This window comes from Dermochelys coriacea, chromosome 1, assembly GCF_009764565.3.
Source record: "Dermochelys coriacea isolate rDerCor1 chromosome 1, rDerCor1.pri.v4, whole genome shotgun sequence".
Taxonomy (NCBI): domain Eukaryota; kingdom Metazoa; phylum Chordata; order Testudines; family Dermochelyidae; genus Dermochelys; species Dermochelys coriacea.
This window is the reverse complement of record NC_050068.2, coordinates 285,016,704-285,043,446: the sequence shown is the minus strand read 5'-3', so window position 1 is coordinate 285,043,446 and position 26,743 is coordinate 285,016,704. Positions and strand designations below refer to the sequence as shown.

Here is a 26,743-nt window from a genome sequence, read left to right as displayed (position 1 = left end):
CTTTTTTCCGTTTGTAAACTAAGTAAAAACAGCAAGGAGTCCTTGTGGCACCTTAGAGACTAACAAATTTATTTGGGCATAAGCTTTTGTGGGCTATAACCCACTTCATCAGATGCATGGAGTAGAAAATACAGAAAGCAGGTATAAATATACAGCACATGAAAAGATGGGAGTTTCCTTACCAAGTGGGGGGTGGGGTCAGTGTTAAGGAGGCCAATTCACTTAGGGTGGATGTGGCCCATTCCCAACAGCTGACAAGAAGGGATGAATATCAACGGAGGGAAATCACCAGTTTTCTTGAATGTGTTTATTATTCATAATTCATCAGATCATTTGTCTAGACAGTTGACCACCTGTCTGTGATTTGAGCATGATGATTATTCATTATTCCGTGCGTGTGACTGGCCACCTGAGTCAGATATTATTATTAAGTTCCCTGACTGGATGACTCAACAATGAATAACAATGTCCCTACATGAACACCAATCTGTGTGTTCAAATTAAGGCATTTGTACATATAACAACACTTTTCATTAATATAGAAACCAGTCATCCAAATGTCCACACAAAAATGAACTAGACAGGGCATGAGTCAGCTGTGTGGAACCATTAGTCAAATTGCAATAACTTATTTTCTTGAACATACAAACATCTGTGGACATCTTCTTCTTCTTTGATTACTCGTACTGCTGTGATCATGGTGGGCAGGAGCTGGTTATGTTTGGGTACCAAGCCTGGGAATAAAAGTGTTTCTTAGACTCGCTCAAGACAGATAAGGCCAGCTCTTTACATATGAAACTGCCTCATAATATTAAATTGACCAGCTGTTAACAAGGAGAGGACAGATGCACTGGTCTTGTTGAGCTGCTCTTGGCATAAGTCTAGAAGTGGGAAATGAAGGTGGCCACCTTCACACTCTTCCCAAATTCTGGTATTGGTTGTTTGTCCTAATAGATGAGAGCAGCCTAAGGGGCTGTTCTAGTAGCCAAGGGAGCACTAGGGCATAAGTAGGGATGTCGGGGCCAATAACCTTTTCCACTGGACACATATCCCCTCCAGCCAGTGTAACATTATTGGCTGTATGCCCAGGTTTCCCTGCATAGGAAGAATCCTTCTGGGCCCAGATCTTGAAAATATTGAAAATATACAGACAACCTTCATTTGTTAATCATCGTTCCATATAAGTAAAGACACTTAAAACTTATATTAAAAAACTCCTGCCTAGAAGAAAGCAGTAATTTTTCACATGCCTTTAAAATACTACAAAAAGATTTTGCATGATTCATGTATCAAACAGGTATGTGCAGAATTATTTTTTACAGAGGTGAAATTTCGGATATTCTAGGAGCTTGAGGTCATTTCTGATTAAAACTGATACAGTGTGTGCCTAGATAAAAGGGCACCACATTGTTTTAAATGAGAGCACTGGATACTGAACTTGAGCTCAGCAGGAAGAAAGATTTGGCACTGATTGAAAGATATACTGCACCTCTGTGTGCTGCCCAAATAAGTTACTATGCTCTATGTCAGACAGCAATGTATTGTATCACCATTTATCTGGGCATAACACTCTGGCACCATCATTTGATAATGCAGTATAACTCTGAGCAATACAGAATAATTTTCTGAAGAGCATGATACTTTAAGTCAGAGCCTCAGTGTCACAACCTGGCCCACTCCCCCTCTCTCAACAGACACCAGTCTGTTGTGACTAGACCAAACCCAACTGCTGGATCCCATGTGCTCCTTAGAAAATGGGGTCCAGGCAGAGCTGGGTAAATGTTCCTCATTCTCTAAGTCACATCCCCAGTTACAGACCTCATGTCTACATCCCCTTCTGGGGACATAGGGCTCTAGAGCCCAGCTGTTTTAAACCCCAGAAGCAGAGCTTCAGCCCTCCTCAGTCCCCAATTGCTGTTACATTATATCTCTGAGTCCACACATGTTCCCTTATTATTCTACCTCACTGTGGCAGCTCTGGGCTTCTTGATTAACTCCCTTCAAGCACAACATGGCAGGTAAGCAAGGGGCACAGGCTTAGCTAAGGAATTTCTCAATGGCAGGCACTATCACCTCTGAAAGCATCAGTCACAGATATTTGAAAAAACCCAAAACAGTTCTGAGACGCACTTCCCTGCCTCTGCCCAATTTATCTGACCCCTTCTGTGAGTCTGCAATCTGGCCAGCATTGCCAGCAAGGAAGATGGACTCCTGCCTTCTCTCTCCTCTAGCCTGGTGTTCTAGCAGGTCAAAATGGATAGCCGCACAGAGAACATTTTCTGTATGTTTCTCTGACCCTTTTGGCCTTGAGCCTAGGCTTGCAATGACAGCCCCTCCCTCTGTAGAGATAGTGCATAGGTCAGTAGTTGAGGGACACTCAGAGTTCATAGCTTTCACTAAAAAAGTCTTCTCTGATCTGTCTGACACCCTTCTGAGCAGCACCATGTCTAGAATAGACTGGTCAGGACCAGGCTAGTTTTTCAACACAAAACACAAACTATCAGTTAATACCCAGCTTAGGGGGCAAAACAAAAATGGAGTTCTCCATTCAGTACACACGTCTTCCCCTCTGTCACACTCAGGTGTCCCAGACCTCTGCTTAGTGTAGCCCAAGGGAGAGGAAGGAGGCTGCAAAGCTGTCTGGGGCACCTTTACATTTCCCCACCACCCATGGCTAGTCTACCCCCTCCCCCCACAGTAATTCAGACCCAGAGACAGACAGCCTTAGAGTTGCTCTACATTATATTATCCTCTAACAATCCCTGAGAAGCACCAAGCTAGCTAGCAATTCTTTAACAGAAAGGAATCCACAATCACCCTATCAAAGTAACTTTCTAGCACCCCCTCCCACACCCATATGCTGCTTGAGCAGCACAGAGAACCAGAATATTGACCAGCATCTGGCCTTTTCAGGTGAATACCTTATGCCCAGCTATTAAAAAAATCCCTAAAGATGTATCACTGGTATTATACATTTGTGGTAGGAACAATAATTAGCAGCCTAGGAAAAGATCAGAGGGACTTTCAAAAGTCTTATTTTAAAGCAGGTTTGCCCTAGCAAGATTTGTTTTACCTAGCTAGAACAGATTCCTGTTTACTGCCTCTTTTATAGGATGCACCTGGGAGGACCATGTGGCCACCCTGATTTGGGGACTATAAAAATGAATCTAGGGGAGTTGCTTTGGAAGGCAAGTATTCAGAGAGGGAAAGTGCTATTTTAAGAGAGTACTAGAGGAGGTTTTAGACTACTTAACAGTATGTCAAGTTTGGGGGAAGTTATATATAGTGGGAATGTTAAGCTATTTATTTTTTCTTTTTCACAAGTCCCATATTTATACTCTTGCTAAGTCTGGTAAGGGTTTAGATAATCTTTTTGTAAGATGTTCTTTTACCCTGTTGGGGATCTTAAATTTTATTTATGCCTCATGTTCTTATTGATCAAGAGTTGTTAGGGCAGTGTAGACTTAGATGCTACAAAACACACTCTTGCACTAATCCTAATAAATCACCTTTTTTGAGCCTTTCTGCTAGAAATGTAAATATGACTACTACAGTAGGGGGGGGAAAAAGCTGTTTATACAGCTGTCTTGCACAGAGGAGTTAAGTTGCTGCTGACTCCTCATTTATCTCTAAAGCAACACAAAGGGCCAGTATCTAATCTCTCAAACTGATGTAAATCTGTGGAGTTACTCCTGATTACATAGGTATGACTAAGATTATAATTTGGACCAAAACTTGTGTTCTTTGAAGAGAAATTCTTTCCCTGTTCTCTGGACTAGAGAACAACCTTCAGTCCCCCATTCTCCCTGGATTTTAATGCACCTACACAAATGGACGTGTGAATTCAGAGCAAACCACTATTTCTTCTAGAAACCATTAAGTTGACTTTTGCCACTTAGTGGGCTTAATAGACATTAAAATAAACATTTGCTGCAGTGAACTTCTACAATTGTGAAAATGTTGTATAAATAACCTTATCCCTGACAATTTTAGTAATAGATGCACTTGTCAGGACAATAGGTCCCGCTTATGAAAGTAGGTCAGTTCACATTTCCTAAGGCTGCAATACATAATGATTTTTAGCAAATTAACAATTGCTTTTTTTTTTTTTGCTTCAAAGTTATATAACTTGCTCTCAATAGAAATTAAGCTATATTTTTTTTACTGTTATCCAAAGTGTTCCTTTGGGTACTTGTAACTAGCTCCAGTATATCTTATACAGTACTATGATTCTTCCCTTCTACAGTTCTGTGATCTTGTTCATTATGCTTACAACACATTATACTGTCTTATCTTACATTCTGAATACTGTTCTACTTTCATACCTGCTGGTTAGCCATTTTATCTTCTTTGCTTTACTTATAATCAGCAACAATGTTTAATTTAGCACCCGAGTCTTATTATAAACTAGCTAGCTTCTAACTAGAATAACACTGTAAAACAGCTTCAAATAAAAAACTGCTAAACAATAATGTGTAAACTAAGTATGCCCTCTATATTAGAAAATGACTATTAAATTATAATTTTATGGGGCAGTTCTTTGACAAGGTTTAAAGGTCTGAAATCTTAGTTTTAGTGCAGAAAGAATGAGAGGGATTCTCATGTTGCAGAAGAAAGCTATTAGTCAGTTAGTGTGTTATTTCATGTTAACTACACAAGCCACAGAATTTTTAGACCTCAATTATTGACTTCCCCAGTCAGTAAAGTTCCATGTAAGGTGATTTTTTTTGAACACTCTGTACATGCACTCTACATTGTGTTGGAGAGTCAGCTTTTACCTACAGAGGCTGAAATTATCTTGTAGCGATAATGTTTGAGGCTATTGATTGTATTAAAGTGATGGCCCCAATAAAAATAGGCAACTTAATAAGCCAAGGCTACACTTGATATGAAACTCTTGTATTATATAAATATATTGATAGAGGATTATAGAATAATGAAAACAAGATCTAAGCATCATATTAGTGACTCTAATTCATTTTTTTAAAATAGTAAACAAAAAGAGCTTTTATAACTCAAAAATGAACCTTTCTTTTTTAAATAGGGAAACAGAAATTTCAATAAAAAAAGACATTTCTTGATATTTAAATCCTTGAAATTCAAAGGATAAAATCACAAGATTCCTCACCAAAATCTCAGGGATTCCACAACAATACAGAAAAGATAATTATTTAGGTTTGTTATATCCTCAAGTCACTCAGAGGAAGAAATCAGTGACCTGCATGAACAGTTGGAGAAAATTCTTGACAAAAGAAAAATAATATTTATTAATCTTCTGACCTTCTGAAAGAGGCAGTTGGGGAGAGAATGGTACCTATCTTTGATCATTCAGTAGTGTAGCATTACTTTAAGGGGAGGCTATCTATAAGCAGAGTTTCAGTGTGGATGTTGCAATGCATTGTGGAGGTATTTGAAGTTTCACAAGTTCACAATATTCCCTAAAAGCTAGAGATGGAAAAAGCCTATTGGATCATTCACTCCATCTCTCTGCCAATGCAGGATTGTTCCCAATAATGAATTTACTGACATTTTGTACTTGTACTTGTACTACTTGTAAATGATATATCCAATTAGGCTTCCATCATTTTCCTTGAGAAACTATTCCAGTCTAATTCTTCGCTGTCAGGAAATACATTTAGATTCACAGCCTTTCCGAACACCATTCCATTATTCCTAGTTAATCTGCTTTGTACTTCCATTATACTAATATTCCTTTATACTTCTACATGAGTAATTCCTCGCCTTCCTTGATAGATACCTTTGAAATTTCTGTAGACAGCTCTACACTCCCCTCACCCCCCTGCACACACTAAATTTGTTAGCTCTCTGTCTCTGATGTAGGTCTTTTAATCTTTGCTCATTAGTCAGTGCCTCTAGACTCCTGATAGTTTTACTTTTTGCTCTTCTTTCAACTTTACATGAAACTGTCAATAACCTTCTGGTAATGTAGGTCTGTCTTTTTTTTAAAGAATGACATAAAAACTATCATGGCCATAAATTTGGTAAAAATGAGTTTGACCCTGGGTTCAGACTGAAACCATATTTCTGCCACACTGCTTACTCTCTTAAATGCTTTCCTCATATCAGATGAGAGCATGGCTAAAGTATTGATGAAATATTGATAAAAGCCTTAATGTCCACCAGCTAATCTCAGTTATTGGCACCAAATCTATTACACATACAGACACCTTGGCTAGGGTCAATTACACTAGAAAGAACAGTTTCTTGTCTCAAGTTAAAACTTTGTAAAGGTGTTTTGATCTGAGTTGGTGTTTTGATCTGAGAGATGTAGGCCTGTGACTGACAGAAGTGTCATCTGGATCATTTATTAGTCTCAACATAACAATACTGTATGTGCCCATGTTGCTTTTACATATTGCAAAAGCCCTTCCTATTTGCCTTACAAATGGATTGGAATATAGTTTTTTACCCTAGGCAAGTCATTTCACTTCTATGCCTCAACTTCATCATTTCTAAAATATGGATACTTCATAAATCATTTGTAGAGCTATGGCTCTGTAGTAAGGTTTATTATTTTTATGTATTATGTAACCTGATACAATTTCATTTTACATTTTTAAAGACTGTATGTAATAAATTGTCAAGTTAGAACCAGCTAATGTGATATATCATGGTTAATAATTAACAAGTAGCTGTTATCCTGCATTCTCCTTTTGAAAGGAAATCACACAGAAGGAGAGAAGTGATCTTCATCACATCTGGAGTTTTCTTTCCTCATTTTTAAAAACTCTCTGAAGCTTTTTCAGCTGTGTTTCATTTGCTACGTTTTATCTGTTCAAAAGGTAAAATAGGTCTTCCATTTGGCTAGTACAAAATGCTCATTTATGCCTTGTGAACTTTTCTGAAATTTTTTTATACATGTGTAAGGATGGTGTACAGAGGTGTTAATGGGTTTCTGTGGCAGTAGGTGTTAAGTTTCATTTAAAGATTTTGTTTTCCCTGGTCTTATGAGATTGCAGTGCATATATTGCTTGGTTCTGATTAATTCATTTGTGCTGTTTCTTTCTCAGTACTGGATTCTCTTTTCTTTACTCACTTTCAGTTGTGTCACTGTGACTTTATTTTTCTCCATGTGTGGCTTTATTTTTCCCCCTGAATCTTCTTGTTCTGAGAATATGCCCTTACAACAAGTGCTTACAGTGGGCTAGAATTTTATTTATACATTTTTACTCAGCAAATGCTGCTGCTTTTACAGTCTCTCTCAATCATATGTTTTTCATCTCAGGTTCCAAGCAGTAGGGAAGATAACCTCATTATTTAATTAATATTTCCAAACAACAATCAATGGAACTAAAGGCTTGAACTAGCCAAAATCATCCCTAGCCTTTCCAGCAGCACTAGCCCTACAGGGCCTCAGATTCTGCATCTGCTGGAGGGTGGTTCTTTTTCCCCAGAGATGTGTGTCTGCCACAGATATAGAGATATCAAAAAGCATCCCCAAATGTGCTCTGTGATCTCAGTTGGTGGTGGCGACTAACTCTGGGAAAAAACTTCAGCATTTTGTATATGAATCTCTATCCAAGTGAAAGGCATAGCATGCACTTCTGGGTTGTAGCAGGCTATGGAAGCAGCCAAACTGGCTGATAAATATGCCACATAATGTGGCAGTCTTTATTCTGTCCTTTTGCAGCTAATCTCTTGGTGACAGCAAATCTGACCTGGGAGAAAAGTCCAGCAAAGGAGTTACCTTCTGCATTTTGAGTGATGATATATTTTTGGAAACATTTGTCCGGGATAATCTTTTTTGAAGTTTGTTCTATTTTGTGTTCCCAGTGAAGATGATATTCTTGTAAAATTAGGCTAGAGAACATTTTAAGGAGACTATTCTGTGTCAGGAAGCTCGGACTAGGAACATTCTTCTTCTCATTACACTCCTGTGGCCACATCCCAACCAGGCAATATTCCGTAGCTCTCCCTCCCTCTCACAGGCCTCACCCTGGGACTTCAATTCTCTTATATTGTGCCCCATTGGCATACCGGGGTCAACTGTAAGGAGGCTCCATGTGCAGCATGGAGATGGTAGAATGGCTCTATGCCAGTACGCTGGCCCTTGTCACAGCTGTCGAACTGTGACACATGCTGAGGACCGGGGCATGCCAATGCTTGGCTCAAGGGGTTATTGGCTGCAAAAACAGCCCCATAAGGCTGCTGGAGCCAAATGTAACTTAGGGCAGTCTCAGAGCTGCTTTAACTTATTCCAGAGGCTGAGGAGACTCTGAGTGGGGCTGACAAAAAAGACTGCAAAAGTGTTTTAAAGGTACCTATGCACCCCCTGTTCCTGTGCTTCCCGCAGCTCAGCTACAATGGAGAATTTGGCTCTGGGTTCTCAAAAGCAGTGGAGATTAAATATTACTCTAAAGGGAATTTGAAAAAGAGGATTTGGACTGTTTTTTGCTTCCCTGTCACATACAAAAATCCTCAGACAATCAGCCTACAAACCTCTGACAGTAGACTATAACATATACAGCAAAAATGTGGCAAACGACTTTTTAAAAACATTTATGTTTAAAAACAATCTCTCCTCTCCCCCCCCCCGGGGTTAAGACATTATGGTTACTAACGTATTGTGCTTTGGCCAGCCTATGAGATGGAACACTAAATATCCACCTCAACATGCCTTGTTTCTGCCAAGGAGCAGTTCAGTTATGGCATTTACAGTTCAATAAAAACAACTAAAAATGACTGCTTATGCTGGAAATGTGGACACAAATACAACTACAATATGGCTCCAATCCTGCTCCCACTGAAATCAATGGCAAAACTCCCATTAACCTCAGTGCAGTATAGATATTTAACTCTATTGGACCTGCAAGCACCTCTACAACCTATAGAGCTATTTCTTTTTAGTTATATACAGGAACAAAGTTCTGACCCATATCTGGATCTCCCCCCACACAATGTTCATCAGTGTTTGGACCTGGATTTCAGTTTGGTTTTATTTGTAGTTTTAAAATATCCGTGCTGCAGAGTTATTTACCATATAGCGACTGGTTTTTGTGCTTTGGGTGTTCGACCTCTTAAAAAGATCTCTACTGTGCACTAGCCAACCCTAAAACAAAGATATCTTATGAACAACTTAGTGTCATATTTTTCAGTGTTTCCTTCCCATTATTCATGACAGTGATGAGTTATTTACACTATTGAGATATTTTTATATGAATAGTTTTTCTCACTTATGATCAGCCTATTGCTACTCAATGACTTTAGGCATTTCTATCACCTTAAAGTATTGATGTGCCCCATAAGCTTCATTCAAAAAATCCTCAGTATGCTACCAGGTACTGTCTTCTCCATTTTATAGATAAGGAAACTGAGAAAGAGAGAGGTTAGTGTGTAGTTTGTCCAAAACTACAGGAGAAGTTTGATAGATCCAGAAAAGGAACACAGAGCTCCTAACTTCCAGTCCAGTGTTTTATCTACAAGTCCATCCACCATTCAGCATTAAACATCAGACTTCATTATTGTGGACGCAATTATAGAATAAATGAGGCAGGAGGAGAAGATTGTTAATTAAGCAAGAGCAAATGTCCATTTTCATGCAATTACTTTGGCATTTTTCTATGAAGGGAATGGCAATACAGAAAAATTGCATGGTTGGATGAAATATGCAGGGCAAACCCTGTATTCCTTTATACATGTGCAGCCCTAGTTGCCCTTCAGGTTTTGAAAGTTTTCTTTAGTGTGACAGATCCACACAATCAGCCTAGAGAAATCACAGTTAAAAAGTCAACATATACTAAACAGTACCACATTAGGACAGTATCTGAGAATTCAAATTATTTCATATTTTAAATACAGTTAAACTAACTAAAAGATAGACCTGATCCAATGAGCTTAGTCTAAGTAATTCATGCAATTATTTTAATAATATATTCCTCTCGTAGTAGGCAATTTCCTGTTTAAAAACAGTTTGCCCCAGTATATAGAGTATAATTCTGCTCCACCTTTACTAGGAGGACACATTCATTAAGCCCACATTAATAGTCAATCGGTTGAGAAGTTATTTAAAATTGACTTCAATAGAACTACTGTGGTACCTATAACTCTTGGCAAATGTTTATTTTCAATGGGGATCTAAGAGTATACAAAAAATATTGACTTTTAATGGCCACTGGGCTACTGAATGGATGTAACTGAAAACCCGTGTGGCCTTTCACTGTAACATACACCTCACTACAATATGCAGAATCCTTGGCACTAGGAATTACCTTATAGACATAAAAGAATATATATATTTACAGTGCAGAGAGTGCTGTTCTTGTGAATGTTTTGCAAAACTGTCCAGTCTCTGATGGAAACTGAACTATTCTCTACAAGTCAGACTGCATGTTTACAATACTCAATACATCTGGCTGACTTTAATTGCATTAGCTTTGCCGCACCAGAGGTGGCATAACTTTCATGCAAGCTAATTAGATTTGCTCAATTTAAACAGACACATTAATGCAGCTCAGCAAGGCTCAATTAAATCTGTTTTCAAAGCAAAATCACAATGTGAAGCATTGTGGGTAATGCTATGCAAATTACCATATTGGCAGAGAAGTTGAGTGAGATGGGAGCAGTGCCTATTGGCACAAAGTAAGTTTCTCCAGTTAGATTGCAAAGTCTAAAACAGCAAGACATGTGTTGTACATCCTCTTTCTTGTGGCTTCTCAAGATGGTACAGCCACCTTTCCAAGCAAAGAAAGTGATTTGTAACTTTGTTTAGAAAACTGATGAGCCTTTACATTTCATCCCAACCTTTTTGTCCGTTGTTTCATAGTATCAATGCTTTCTCTCACTGAGACAACAGCTGGAGCTAATAAGAATACATCTTCATAATGGGATTTCAAAACAAATATCTTCTCTTTGTGTTTGAAGCTTATTATTCAATTTCATTGGTATATTTGCTAATGATCAAAATTCGGGTTGAAAGGGACAGATTTAAATTGTTAGATGCCAAGTAATTTTCTTTAAAATTTACTAAAAATGTTTAGAGAAACAAGAAATGTTAAGTCAGCTCTTACTTATTTCTCTTACTCCCCATTATTGAGTCTCAGGGGTTCTTTTACATATTTTAGGGTACACTATGATAAAGACTAAGCAAAATAATCATAATTATTAACCTTGGCTATTTTGTTATTTAAAAAAAAGAAGAAAACATTAAACAACACAAATGACTTAACACAAATGTTAAACTGGTTACTTCTGTTACAATCTCTATCTGTCTGTCTGTGGAGAGCTTTTAACAGAAATTACACATCTGCGATATTAGGGCCAGTGAACATGTTGGTTAAATAAATAGCCAGTCAGTTATAGTTGGCAAAATGAGAAATCTTAACTGCATCCTTTTAAAACTGAAGAAAATATTTAAATCAGTTATTTATAAGAAGCTATTTAAGCTGTTTCGAGACAGGTCAATTAACCAATATTAAGAATCTTAAATCCAGTTAAATCCCACTATTTCTCTGTGTACAAATACTCATCCCCTGTCTCCACTCCAGGAATACATGGTCTAACCACTTTGTGATTAACAGGAGAAAATGTTAGTATTTTAAGTTACAATAATATTTAAATATCCCAATAAAATCATTATACAAGTTTAAATCCAATCCCTTGTCAGTGTCTTTGTTAAATTTCTCTCACCAATCCATGCTGAGGTTTTGGGAAGGTTTTCCTTGGGTTCTTCTTGAGTCTTGTCTGTTTTCTTTTTTATCTGTATGTGGGAGCTAGCTTGTGGAGATGGATAGGATGAGTTGTGGACTCCTTGTTGTCTAAGGAGTGTGTGTATGTGGGTGTTCAGTTCAGAATCTTATGTCTTTCTCCTTATTTCCATTTCAGAGTAGCAGCCGTGTTAGTCTGTATTCGCAAAAAGAAAAGGAGTACTTGTGGCACCTTAGAGACTAACAAATTTATTAGAGCATAAGCTTTCGTGAGCTACAGCTCACTTCATCGGATGCATTTGGTGGAAAAAACAGAGGAGAGATTTATATACACACACAGAGAGAACATGAAACAATGGGTTTATCATACACACTGTAAGGAGAGTGATCACTTAAGATAAGCCATCACCCACAGCAGGGGGGGGAAAGGAGGAAAACCTTCCATGGTGACAAGCAGGTAGGCTAATTCCAGCAGTTAACAAGAATATCAGAGGAACAGTGGGGGGTGGAGAGGGGGGGAAATAACATGGGGAAATAGTTTTACTTTGTGTAATGACCATCCACTCCCAGTCTCTATTCAAGTCTAAGTTAATTGTATCCAGTTTGCAAATTAATTCCAATTCAGCAGTCTCTCGTTGGAGTCTGTTTCTGAAGCTTTTTTGTTGAAGGGTAGCCACTCTTAGGTCTGTAATCGAGTGACCAGAGAGATTGAAGTGTTCTCCAACTGGTTTTTGAATGTTACAATTCTTGACATCTGATTTGCGTCTATTTATTCTTTTATGTAGAGACTGTCCAGTTTGACCAATGTACATGGCAGAGGGGCATTGCTGGCACATGATGGCATATATCACATTGGTAGATGCGCAGGTGAACGAGCCTCTGATAGTGTGGCTGATGTGATTAGGCCCTATGATGGTGTCCCCTGAATAGATATGTGGACACAGTTGGCAACGGGCTTTGTTGCAAGGATAGGTTCCTGGGTTAGTGGTTCTGTTGTGTGGTGTGTGGTTGCTGGTGAGTATTTGCTTCAGGTTGGGGGGCTGTCTGTAAGCAAGGACTGACCTGTCTCCCAAGATTTGTGAGAGTGATGGGTTGTCCTTCAGGATAGGTTGTAGATCCTTGATGATGCATTGGAGAGGTTTTAGTTGGGGGCTGAAGGTGATGGCTAGTGGCGTTCTGTTGTTTTCTTTGTTGGGCCTGTCCTGTAGTAGGTGACTTCTGGGTACTCTTCTGGCTCTGTCAATCTGTTTCTTCACTTCAGCAGGTGGGTATTGTAGTTGTAAGAATGGTTGATAGAGATCTTGTAGGTGTTTGTCTCTGTCTAAGGGGTTGGAGCAAATGCGGTTGTATCGTAGAGCTTGGCTTTAGACAATGGATCATGTGGTGTGATCTGGGTGAAAGCTGGAGGCATGTAGGTAGGAATAGCGGTCAGTAGGTTTCCAGTATAGGGTGGTGACATCACTTATTAGCACCGTAGTATCCAGGAAGTGGATCTCTTGTGTGGACTGGTCCAGGCTGCAGTTGATGGTAGGATGGAAACTGTTGAAATCATGGTGGAATTCCTCAAGGGCTGCTTTTCCATGGGTCCAGATGATGAAATCCACATGAAATCTACAATCCATGAAATATACAATCCATCTGTAATCTTCCTGAAAACACCAGCCTGGCCACTATGGATGTAGAAGCCCTCTACACCAACATTCCACACAAAGATGTACTACAAGCCGTCAGGAACAGTATCCCCGATAATGTCACGGCAAACCTGGTGGCTGAACTTTGTGACGTTGTCCTCACCCATAACAATTTCACATTTGGGGACAATGTATACCTTCAAATCAGTGGCACTGCGATGCATACCCGCATGGCCCACAGTATGCCAACATTTTTATGGCTGACTTAGAACAACGCTTCCTCAACTCTCATCCCCTAATGCCCCTACTCTGCTTGCGCTACACTGATGACATCTTCATCATCTGCACCCATGGAAAAGAAGCTCTTGAGGAATTCCACCATGATTTCAACAATTTCCATCCCACCATCAACCTCAGCCTGGACCAGTCCACACAAGAGATCCACTTCCTGGACACTACGGTGCTAATAAGCGATGGTCACATAAACACCACCCTATATCGGAAACCTACTGACCGCTATTCCTACCTACATGCCTCTAGCTTTCATCCAGATCATACCACTCGATCCATTGTCTACAGCCAAGCGCTACGATATAACCGCATTTGCTCCAACCCCTCAGACAGAGACAAACACCTACAAGATCTCTATCAAGCATTCCTACAACTACAATACCCACCTGCTGAAGTGAAGAAACAGATTGACAGAGCCAGAAGAGTACCCAGAAGTCACCTACTACAGGACAGGCCCAACAAAGAAAACAACAGAACGCCACTAGCCATCACCTTCAGCCCCCAACTAAAACCTCTCCAACGCATCATCAAGGATCTACAACCTATCCTGAAGGACGAGCCATCGCTCTCTCAGATCTTGGGAGATAGACCAGTCCTTGCTTACAGACAGCCCCCCAATCTGAAGCAAATACTCACCAGCAACCACACACAACACAACAGAACCACTAACCCAGGACCTATCCTTGCAACAAAGCCCGTTGCCAACTCTGTCCACATATCTATTCAGGGGATACCATCATAGGGCCTAATCACATCAGCCACACTATCAGAGGCTCGTTCACCTGCGCATCTACCAATGTGATATATGCCATCATGTGCCAGCAATGCCCCTCTGCCATGTACATTGGCCAAACTGGACAGTCTCTACGTAAAAGAATGAATGGACACAAATCAGACGTCAAGAATTATAACATTCAAAAACCAGTTGGAGAACACTTCAATCTCTCTGGTCACTCGATCACAGACCTAAGAGTGGCTATACTTCAACAAAAGCTTCAAAAACAGACTCCAACGAGAGACTGCTGAATTGGAATTAATTTGCAAACTGGATACAATTAACTTAGGCTTGAATAGAGACTGGGAATGGATGAGTCATTACACAAAGTAAAACTATTTCCCCATGGTATTTCTCCCCCCCACCCCACCCCCCACTGTTCCTCTGATATTCTTGTTAACTGCTGGAATTAGCCTACCTGCTTGTCACCATGGAAGGTTTTCCTCCTTTCCCCCCCCTGCTGTGGGTGATGGCTTATCTTAAGTGATCACTCTCCTTACAGTGTGTATGATAAACCCATTGTTTCATGTTCTCTGTGTGTGTGTATATAAATCTCTCCTGTTTTTTCCACCAAATGCATCCGATGAAGTGAGCTGTAGCTCACGAAAGCTTATGCTCTAATAAATTTGTTAGTCTCTAAGGTGCCACAAGTACTCCTTTTCTTTTTTCCTTATTTCCATGAAATTAATAGAAAAATCATCTCTTTCATGCTTGTTTAAATTCAAGTTGGTTTCTGTTACTCTATCGTTGGCTCCATGCCTTCTGGGTTGGTTTAAGTGACACTTTCAGCTCCTAAGTATCCAGACTGTTTAATGACTATGCAACATTTCTTTAATTGCTGCTGTTTTTCCTGTGACTGGAAAGAAACAGATAACTTAAGGTAATTTTACCTTTCCTTTTATTTGGTGTATTTTCTGAGATTTCTTTTACTTTTACAGGAATGAATTTCTATTTTTCGAAAAGTCCACACACACACTTTTGTAAGAGTTTTTAGTTCTCAAAATGGTCTTTTAAATTAAATAACGTGTCTTAGAAAGTCTTTGGCCTAAGCTGTTGACTCTACATGATGATTTTCCTGTCTTCTGGCTTTGGATGAAGGTTTGCTTGTGCACTGCCAGTAGTTAACTGATTAATTAATTCTCCATTAATATAAGTATTTCATATATAAATGGCTTCTTACATTAGTAAGTAGTCCTAGTGTCAAATGACCTTGCTATATCTAAACATAAAACATTTTACTATTTATATAACAATGTTATCAGGTAGTTATCATATAAAGGCTTTCATTTAGATACAAATATTTGTAAATATACATATTAAAAGAAGCTTATGCCATCGTAAGCATTTGAGAAACAACAAAAAGTTTTTACCTTTAAGTGGAAACATGAGTTGGAATTAAAGTATTTTCTGTAAAATATTTTCCACCATAAATGTTCTCCAAGGTAAAAGAATGAATACTTTAGTGTGTTTTCAAAAAAAAAATCAATACAATATTTTTAGGATTCTTTATATGAGCTTAAATGCGGGTTTTTCTTTGCAAACAACTGGGGTAGGAGTCAGGGTTGGTACAGGAACATGTCACCTCTAGATGTATTGCTCTGATAACACAACCCTGCTTTCCTTTCATAGCCAGGTTCCTTTTTAAAAGCGTTCACATGTTTTGTCTCCTTGTCTGCTTTTGTATCTCTTGGAAGAATAAGTCAGTATAAGTGAGTGGTTGCTGCATGCCTGAGTGATGACTCACTGCAACTCTACTGGAAGGGTACCGACTGAAGAACTAGGGATGGCTGTGCAGAAGCCCGCCACATCTAACAGTCCCTCCCCACAGGCTAAGGAGAGGAGCCACTGCATCCAGGCATCAAACCATTATGGGGGACAACAATTGAAAGAACAGGGACAGGAGTGAGGGTCACAGGTTCAAAATCAGGGATCCAGAGAGGGAGACTGAGCAGAGAGCCCTGGAGAGCACCCACTGCTCCATGAAGGTATCCAGTGAGCCAGTGCACAATGCCCATAGGAACTTTGCCTGGAGCCGTGACTTGAGGGAGGATCTGAAGAAGGCCCCACAGTTGCAGAGCACCCTCTGTCCAACTTCTGCCTTCTGGTATGATGGACAGCAGTCTTGACCAGCACCGGGAGAAGGTTAACAAGAAGGTCTCGCAACTTTGTGGGGCCACGGACAGGGTGTGCATAAATAAAGAGGTGTGGGGAAAAGTGGAGAAGGAGGGTCTAGCAGTGCAGGGCAGGGCAACCTGCAGCCTGTGTGCCACACATGGCCCATCAAGGTAATTCGCTGGCAGGCCATGAGACAGTCTGTTTACATTGATCGTCCACAGGCATGGCCGCCCGCAGTTCCCAGTGGCAACCAGCATGTGCCTGTATCCTGTCTCGTGGCCTGCCAGTGGATTGCCCTGTTGGGCCACAGGTTGCCCACCACTGGTCTGGAAGAGGCACTGCAACCTGGCACACTCAGTGTAAATGTGTGCCAGGGTGTGTCTCTCACTGAGAAAGAACAGATGTTTGGAAAAGTCATGAACCATGCCAGGGACATGCCCATGCTCACAGCTCCATGAAGGATCTGCCAACTAATATCCTCATTGGGCTGTGGGACGAAGGTGGAATACAGACTAGCCTACTGGGGTTCCTTGCCCTCCTTGTGGAGTAGCAAGTACTGCCACTTGGTTTTGATGCAGGACACAAGGGTAATGAAATGAAGGGTGTGGAGCATGAGCATGTACAGCTGATTCCTGGGCGCAGTTTGGAAATGGACTGGCTACATGTCCCACATCTGGCTTAGGTGGAGCCTGGGGAGTTGGGGAGGCTCACGGAGCAGGGGTCCGATGGTAAGGTCCGGTGGGCCAGGGGTGATGGGTGGGCAGGGAGCACCCAGCCGCAGGACCTGCTTGAGGAAAACACAAGAGAACAGAAAAATGGTCATACTCGGTCAGACCAAAGCTCCGTCTAGCTCAGTATCCTGTCTTCTGACAGCGGCCAATAGCAGGTACTTAAGAAGGAATTAACAGAACAGGTATTTATCAAGTGATCCATTCCCTGTCACCCATTCCCAGCTTCTGGGAAACAGAGTCTAGGGACACATCAGAGAGGCAGGTTGTAGGGCTGACCTCATCTCCTGGAGAATTTAATGGGTGATGCGAGGGGTGGAGAGCCCCATGCACTAATTGAGTACCAGGGGCTCCATACAGTCCCTCAATCATAGTCCAGGAGGTCTCCAATCCTAGTGCCACCAGCCAGGACCAGCTTCCAGTGCTCCTAGGGGGACTCCACCATCTGCACACTGAGATGGGGCTGTGTAGCAGAGGCTCTTCAAAGAGGTCCTCTTCCTCAGTGCCTGCCACTGACCTGGTCACTGAGATTAGCTTCCAGGTCCTGAGCAGGTCCTGTAAAAGACGGGCAGCTCAGAGACTCCTTGGAGGGGTAGCTGAGCAAGCTTTCATGGTTTAGCTGCAGGTTTGCATCACAATAACATTCTTATAGCTGGTTTCAGAGTAGCAGCCGTGTTAGTCTGTATTCGCAAAAAGAAAAGGAGTACTTGTGGCACCTTAGAGACTAACAAATTTATTAGAGCATAAGCTTTCGTGAGCTACAGCTCACTGCATCCAATGAAGTGAGCTGTAGCTCACGAAAGCTTATGCTCTAATAAATTTGTTAGTCCCTAAGGTGCCACAAGTACTCCTTTTCTTTATTCTTATAGCTATCTCTTAACATTCAAAAAAGTGCAGTGAAGTTTGTAATGGATTTAAAAAATGTATTAATACCATTTTTGCATCAATATTGAGAATTTCTCCCACACAAACTACTTGCATTTCAATTTCACAGGATATCACAGCCCAAATGCTTTGTCGTGCAAGTCTGCCTTTTGTAATTTAAAAATTGCTGAAGAAAGTACTAATTTTCTGAGTTTCATTAAATTTCCGAACTTTTATAGATCTTGCAATCCGATACTGACATCAGTGGAAACATTAGGGGCCAAATTAGGCCCACCTCATCCTTGCATCCATATGGCGGAAAAGAGGTGGCTAAGCAGAATGCATCTGTTGCTCCCACTCTGGGCTCCCCCAGAACCTGTGGAGTTTTCAGCATCACAGGCCATGCACAACAGAAACCAAAGAATGGAATGTTTTGGAGTGGAACATAAAGGCAGGGATCATCAGAAGCTTACTAAATACATTTACCAAACTGGCCAGACCATGTGTTATGCAGATTAGTTCTCCTTTTGCAGAATTAAACTTCATGCAGGGACTCTGTGTGATAACATAACCAAACCAGAACTCTGGCCCTCGTTAACAATACTTTTCAAGCATTAAAGTAAGCTGCCCTGTGGCAAATTGTGAGCCTTATGTTTTTGTCACAGATATCAGAATGGCCTCCAAGCATCTGCAGTCCCTTTGTTAAATGGATGGAGCCCCCATTTTTACAAATGGGGAATACACATGCTTGTCAAAGTAGAGATCTCTCTATCATATTAATGACATTTGTCCCATTAGATTTAGTCTATCGTCAACATAATTTGCAGTATAAATAAAATACACATTGTAAGCATGTTAGGCATTTTCAGTGTTAAATTATGAACATCTCTGGAACACTAATGTTTTCTGTTATGCATTTCATGGGGAAGAGGAAAGGCAAAACGGTCTCCAAAATTGTTTCTTCTAAACATGAAACCACTACACATGTAACTCAGGGCTTCCACCATGTCTGTTATGGGATGCACTTGTCCAATCCCCACCAAGTAGCTGAGATACTTTGTTTTTGTTAACAGATTTACATTTTTAGACTTGCTGTAAGACCCATTGTGACAGAGTAAAACAGCCCGTGTTACAAAATGTAACATGGGGTTTAACGAAAGAGTGTGTTCCCTTGGTGGGAGCAGGAGGCCGAGGCCTGGCCTACACTACAGAGCTAGGGCAAGCTAAGGCAGCTTACATTGACCTAATGCTGTCAGTGTCTCCACTACAGCCTAGCTCCCGCTAATGTAAGTGTCCTATTATACCAGCATAATAACTCCACCTCCATGAGAGGCGTAGGGCTCATGTCATTGTAGTTAGGGCAACACAATGTCCATGTAGACTCTGTGGGTTACTTACATTGGCTGTTGGCTGTCACTTCTGGCTCGCCACTGGGAGCCCAGCTGCACCAAGGATCCCCGTTCCCTGCAACTGCCCAGGCTCTGAGTGTGGAGCTCGCAGCTGGGAGCTGGGCAGCTGTCAGGCTCCTGGCGGGGAGTGAGGAGTCAGGAGCCTGGGGAGCACCCAGCAGGGTGCAGGGAGACAAGAGCCTGGACTCTCAGCCCTCCATATTGCCCATCTTAAGTCGGTCGAAGTGCACCTGGTGAGGATGCGTAACACCAACAGAAAGAGGGCAGTATAGAGATGAACCATCACAGTAACTACTGCAGTGGCTATAAGTCAACCTAACATAGGTTGACTTAAGTTTGTAGTGTAGACATGTCCTGAGAAAGAACAAGATATTTGGAGAAAAGAAATTTAAAAACAACAGTCTACACGTCTGTTACCTACCTACCTCTGACCGGCCTAACTGTTTCATATTGTAGGTTGCTCTGACAAAAGTACAGCAGCAGGATGTGGGCAGCAAAATAAACGCAGTGTAGGGCTGGTTTCAGAGTAGCAGCCGTGTTAGTCTGTATTCGCAAAAAGAAAAGGAGTACTTGTGGCACCTTAGAGAGTCTCTAAGGTGCCACAAGTACTCCTTTTCTTTTTGCAGTGTAGGGCTGTCAGTCAAACTGTTTGGTGGGTGACCTTAACAGATCCATGATACACTGAAGGAATTCCTTGTCTAAGGAGTAGGCAGAATGCCAAAACCACTTAGCGCACCATCAACATAAACTAAGTGAGGCAGCTGTTACGCTAACCATAGTTTGTGAATTTGGCAGTAATGGAGGATAGTGCAGCAAGGCAGAAGTTACATGAAAACTGGAACACCACCTATGGTCATGAAACATGCAAGAGACATCTGGTAACAAATGACAGTAATGATTACTCAATGATCAGTGCATGGATCTTTATTGATTGCCACACAGCTAGTAAATATAAGGTGTATGCCTTTGGTAGCTTCTTGGAGTTATCTGCTGGACAGATTACCCTACCAGGACTCTGATCATCAAAGCTCTGGTGTTTTGTAACCTTGCTTCTTCAATAAAGAACAGGTTCTATTACTTGCCAAGACTCTAGAGTCAGTTGTCTTGGACCAGATGGGGAGCAGGCTGGACTCTGTAGGGAGTATTATCACTTAGGAAGACAAGGCTGTATATTGACCCCAATATTTCTTGGAAACGAAATCTGGGCCCTGTCTCCTGGCTTAGGTAAATATACTTTCCAGTCTGGCTGGAAAATAATGGAAGGGTTTACATTGTGTGAAGTTTCACTGGCCCTGTGAGGATGGGACCAACAGAAAGAAGGCCCTTTGGGGTTTCCTAATCATTCTGTGTCAGCTTGGGGTGATATGGAATGGTTTCTAAAACAAAATGTGGAGGATAAAAAACAGAATAAAGAATGTGTTAGGGGAGCCCTTCTGCAAGACCTTATGTTTGATGTTTAGGCCTTGGTTCAGGAAAATAATGCCCTTAGGGCAGCATAATTGGATTTACAAACCCCGTACTCAGCACAGGCAGAAGGGATAGGAAAGTCTCTCCTGCTTGCAGGCAAGCAGCCTGATCACACCCCCACGCAGCTGCCAGAACTACCAAACATGGAGATGGACATCCAAAACCAATAGAGAAAACAAAAACTTGCTATAACGGAGAGAGAATAGAAAGGGAGCAGGAGGCAGAAAGGCCTGAGATAGCAAAAGAGTGACAATCCTGCACCCTGCTGCCTCTGAGAAAGCAACCAGGAGCCAGAATAAGACTGCAAGACCTTGAACTGAAGGAATGATAGACTCAGTTTAGACCATGGACTTATCTGATTGAAAACAAACTGAAGAGAGTCACTTAGATGCTGAGACCTCTGGAAAGACCACACCATGAAATGATTACAGGCAGAAGAATGTCTAATTGAAAGATCAGTTGGAAATTAATATTAACCAAAAGGAAGTGTATAACAACATGTATTCACTGTTCACTGTTAACTGCATAAGTTACTTGAGTAGCATTGAAGAACACGAGAAAGTAGTAGCCAAGCAAGACCACCTGCTGAATGATGTGACTTCCTTTCAAGACCAATTAAATGTAACCCTTCTGCCCGTCAGAGTTGGCAGCAACAAGGGCCGGGATTCAGTATCTAGGGGTTCCATTCCAATAACACAATGCAAAACCGGCTCAAGCCCCCACCCAGTGACCTGGGACAAATATATACCATCCCCGCTGGGAGCCTCTAAGAGGCAATACTTCTCCTCTCGCAGGCACCAAGTCTGAGTGTAGCAAAAGCCTTTTAATAGCAGAGAGAAACAATGTGGCATTATGTTGGGGAAACACCGCCAACAGGATTCATAACGCAACCCATGAGCAAAAACCGACCCCAAGCAAATTGGGGCATGTCCTTTCCCTTTGGTTCTTGAGTCCAGCAACCGAAAGTCACCCAAAATCCCAGAAGTCCAACAACCCAAAAGTCTCGTCCCTGTTCAGTGCAGTGCCAGAGTTCTAAATTTTATCGGCAGTTTTACCTCCCACCCTGGGTGAAGATGGGGGGGGTGGTTAAGGGGCACCTTATGTGGTTCAAAGCCGATTGCCCCACCTCTCCATGGGGCTCCGCTCCGCCAACCATCCCATGAATTGCTCCGCTCTGCCAGCCACCCCCATGAACTGCTCTGCCAGCCATCCCATGAGCTGCTCCAGCCGTCCCGCGAACTGCTCCGCTAGTCATCCCATAAGCTACTCTAGCCATCCCTGCAAACTGCTCCGCAATACATCTTCAGGCCCCCCACTACTTAACACAACACTCAGTGATTTTAGCTTGTAGTAGGGGAGCCTCAGTGCTGGTGCACCATTGGCCCAAAGTGACTTCAGCTCAACAGCCTGTAACTAGACTCCTAATGGAATCAAAATTAGCTCTGACGTTCCACAGTGGAGAGACAAGGCAGTATAATTAGCATGTAGGGCCCTCACCAGGGGGCCCATACCATCAGCTATTACTACCTATCCCCAACCTCTCTCCCAATTCACTTGAGTTTTGGAACCCAGGTCCCTTGCCTAGCGAGTGCTACTTAATTGATGGCGAGTCCCTCCATCATAACAAAAGGCCAAGTATAGTTCCACTGTCCTTGATTCACATAATCAGGATAACAACAATTTATTTTTCCTGCCCCAATAACAGAGAAACTGGGAATCCCACAGCAGCCAAAGTGACCATTTGGGCAACTATGGGCTCATGCTAGGCGGGTGGGTGTGCCTAAGCAAATGAGATCAGCCCCTGAAGTTCTTTTCCACAACTTGCCACAACTCACCACCAGATGTCAGGGTGGAGCTCATCCTGACTCTGCTTACATAATCATCCTCATGATAGATGATTAACTAGAAGAAAAAAATTGAGCTTTTGGAGGTATACCCCCAAATTGTTAAAACTGAAGATTACAGTGTGGGAGCAAATGGTGAACAAATTGTAGTCACCACCACTACTACAGTCCCTATCAAATTTTACAATGTCCAGATGTTTATAAAAGAGTGGGATAATTGGGATAAATTCACTAAATGGATGCTTATGGCCTCAGATCTGGAGAAGGTTCCTCAATTAACAAATTAATAATGGAGCATTATGCTCCATCATGCTACAGCACTGTATCTCCATGGCTGGTCCGTGGATCAGCGCTGGTCCCTGAGATCTCCCTGACACAGTTTAGGAAGGCAGCAAGCCAGTCCCTGGTATCAAAAAGGTAGAAAAACAGGGCCTGAAATAATAAGAGATTCTTTCTCTTTTTTATTGTCCAAGCATCAGATATTAAAATCTATCAGGGCTACCTTCCTACTATCTCATTTGGTCCCTGCCATTAAGCTAAATGTTTACTTTCTACCCTCAGTAAGAAGAGGATCGCTCTAACACCTAGCCAAAACACTTGATTCTGGGCCAGTTTATTATATTTCTGTGCTGATTCCACCGGTCACTAGCTAGTTTCTTATGGGCTATCCTGGAGGATATACTGGATTACATCAGATCCTTGAAAGAGATGGCCCTTCTTTTACTAGTCCTGGTGTCCCTTGAGTTTGTTGTCCATACATGAGTTTACATGTTGTGAACCTCATGTATGGTCGGGCCACCTCTCAGATCATGAAATGCAGATCTGGCCATAGCCTATACCACACAATCACATCTATCTATTTTAGCCTCATTTACATAATGCAGCTAATCTGATTAATCTGATTTTTGTGATAAACTGACAAACAGACTCTTTCAGAAATCACAACATGACGTTAGCTATCCAGTCAGCAAGGATCTCAATGGATAACCCTACTTAGGAAAACATCTCTAATTCTTACCATGTTACCAACAGGCAGCCTAGAGGAATGGGCTCCAGTTTTCAGGATCAAAATAAACTTGTGAATTTAGACCTCTTTTCAAGAGATAACAATATGTCTATTCCCACCTGCTTGAATAGGGTACCAGCTAAGGGAAATGGGACTAGAAGACTCCAAAGTTCCTTTGGGTGCCATCTCTTGGCACTCTGGGCAGGGCAAACAAAACCAGTCCAATATAAATCAGACTAACAGATATTCTAAAGAGAAAAGGTGGGCAATGTAGTATCGTTTATTGGACCAACTTCTGTTGGTGAGAGACAAGCTTTGAAGTCACATAGATCTCCCAGCCTCACAGCAAAATGCAAGGTGGAAAAAATTGTTTAGCATAAGTAGTTAGCACATATTATAAAGGGACCATTCAAGGTAGAGTGGCCTGTTAACACCTCTGCATTCACAGGGCAAAAAGAGGGAAAAAGTGGGTTGCAGATTGTTGTAATGAGCCTGCCTCAAATATTTACAAGACAATGGACAACACTCAGATATCCACCCCAAACACATCACCAAACTCATCCATTTTCTCCAAACTCATAAAAATTTTACTTTCAACAACAAATGCTTTGTCCAAACTGTGGGAAAATCCATGGGTACAAGGATGGCTTCCATGCCAACATCTTCTGGGCCACTTTGAAGAATTATTTCTCGACAAATGCACCACAAAACTAACATTATACCCAAGATATTTTCATCTTCTGGACAGACTGCTAAAACTTCCTCATAGATTTCCACCACAACTTCAACAATCACCACCTGTCTTTTAAATTCTCTCTGGAACACTCGCACACTCTCATCAACTTCCTGGACACCATAATCAGCTTCAGCAAGGGAATCTCATGGACACCTATATACAAGAGACCCATGGACCATTTAGTAACCACCCCAAACACACCAAGAAATCTGTTATCTACAGTCAGGCACTCAGATACCACAGAATATACTCTGAGGAGAAAGTCTGGGATATGTACTTTAACATACTTAAAATCACCTTCACCAAACAAGGAGACTCCACCAGAGAAATAGGACTCATCATGGAATGGGCCACTCAACTATTCAGAGAAAACCTGCTTCAATACAGAAATAAAACCCCCTCTGACAATACACCATTTATTGTCACCTGTCATACTACACTGGGGCCCATATGGGATATCATCAAACAGCTACAACTGATACTCAATGGGGACCCCATCCTGAAAGAAATATTTCCTGAACCCCCACGTCTGGCCTTCAAACAAACCCCCAGCCTCTCCAAGCTCCAAGCATTAGAAGCAACTTCTCTACAGATCAGGATACACCAACTCAAAGCAGCGCCAGACCCTGCCAGAACAACACATGAAAAACCTGCAGATATATCTCCACTACTACAATGATCAACAACCCCCACAATACACCTTTCAAGTTCCATGCATGGGTCCTACATATGCCTATCACATCCAATGCACTAAATGCCCCAATTGCCATTTTGTGGGTGAATCAGGCAATCACTATGCTCTCAAATGAATGTACACGGTATAATGATAAAAAAAACCCAATACCTATCACCTGTGGATATCACTTTTCACAAACACTTCTCTACATCTGACCTATCAGTCCTCATGCTCAAAATCAAGCACAACAGTTTCCAAAAGACGAGCTGGGGATCTTACATTCATTACTCTGCTAGACACCAAAAAATCATTGACTGAACAGAGACACTGGATTTATGGTTTATTACAACAATTTGTAACACGCTAACCCTCTCTTCCCCTCTCCCCATGATTGCAGACGTGTTAACGGGCCACTCTAAGTTGAATGGTCCCTTACAATATGTGAATGGCTAGCCAACTACAAAAGCAGTTTCTCCTCCCTTGGTGTTCACACCTCAACTGCTAGAAGAGGTCCTCATCCATCCTGACTGAACTAACCTCGTTATCCGTACCCTGATTCTTGCTTGCACATTTATACCTGCCTCTGGAAATCTCCACTACATGCATCCGAAGAAGTGGTTTTCACCCATGAAAGTTTAAACTATACTGTAGACATTCTAAAGATTTATCTTTGTCAGGTGAGATTAATTTGGAGGATTATGGCCCAGCTGAAGGAACTCGCTCTTGGCTGAAGAGGATATTAAAAATTGGTGTTGTATGTCCTTTGTCTATAAGTGTCTGTCCATCCCTATAGAAGAGATCATTCTGCAATATGAATTGAGGAAAGTGTGAAGCCTGGTTTTCATGGGAAACATTCTCCATTCACCAAGGCCAATTGGTAATATGCCTCTTTAAATGCTTCATCCACTCATTGCTTTGACAATAAGTCAATAAATTGGTTAAAATACAGGGTGCAAGGCTTACCAGCAGTTTTTCAAGGGCACTGGGAGCCCGAGATTCCTCATCCCAATTGGAAGAGGAACATCTCCTAACTAAAATATGCACTTACTTTTCCACTGCTCATGACTCACTTTTGCAGAGGTCTGAAGTTACTGGATAGAATATCTTTCGGAAATTCTTGAGCAGGGCGTCTGATCCATGATGGGATTTGGCCTTGAAGCAGTGGCTGATCCTAATAAGCCATGAAAATGCTTCCAGTCCCTTTCAGTCACCACTAGCCAAGGTAAGTTTCCTGAGACTACCACTCAAATTTATTCTTCATAGTTCTGCACCCACATTAAGACTATTCTGTGGGTGGAAAAATCAAAGCAACTTAGGCTGACATGTTAGAGGTCTATGACCAGTGTAGACCCTGAAGATATATGTCATTTCCCTTCCCCTCCCTTTAGCCTAACAGTCTTTATTTACTTTGTGTATTGTGATGACTCTGGTATTTTGGTAAATTGTTACATTTGGAAAAATTAATAAAAATTGTAAATAAAACAAGTGTGGTAGTGAGATAGGGCTTGGCCTCTCTATGTATTCAGTAAATAACAATG

The 26,743-nt window shown here is 41.4% G+C and overlaps 1 long non-coding RNA gene across 1 annotated transcript; it reads right to left on the bottom strand.

The window, feature by feature from the left end:
• Positions 1–5,860: 5,860 nt before the first annotated feature.
• On the bottom strand, positions 5,861–22,642 carry LOC122455978. The gene is made up of 3 exons (XR_006274536.1): positions 22,275–22,642; positions 17,966–17,971; positions 5,861–5,871 (listed from the first exon to the last, which is right to left on the bottom strand). It is a non-coding gene; the product is annotated as an uncharacterized LOC122455978 (long non-coding RNA).
• Between the last annotated feature and the right edge of the window lie 4,101 nt (positions 22,643–26,743).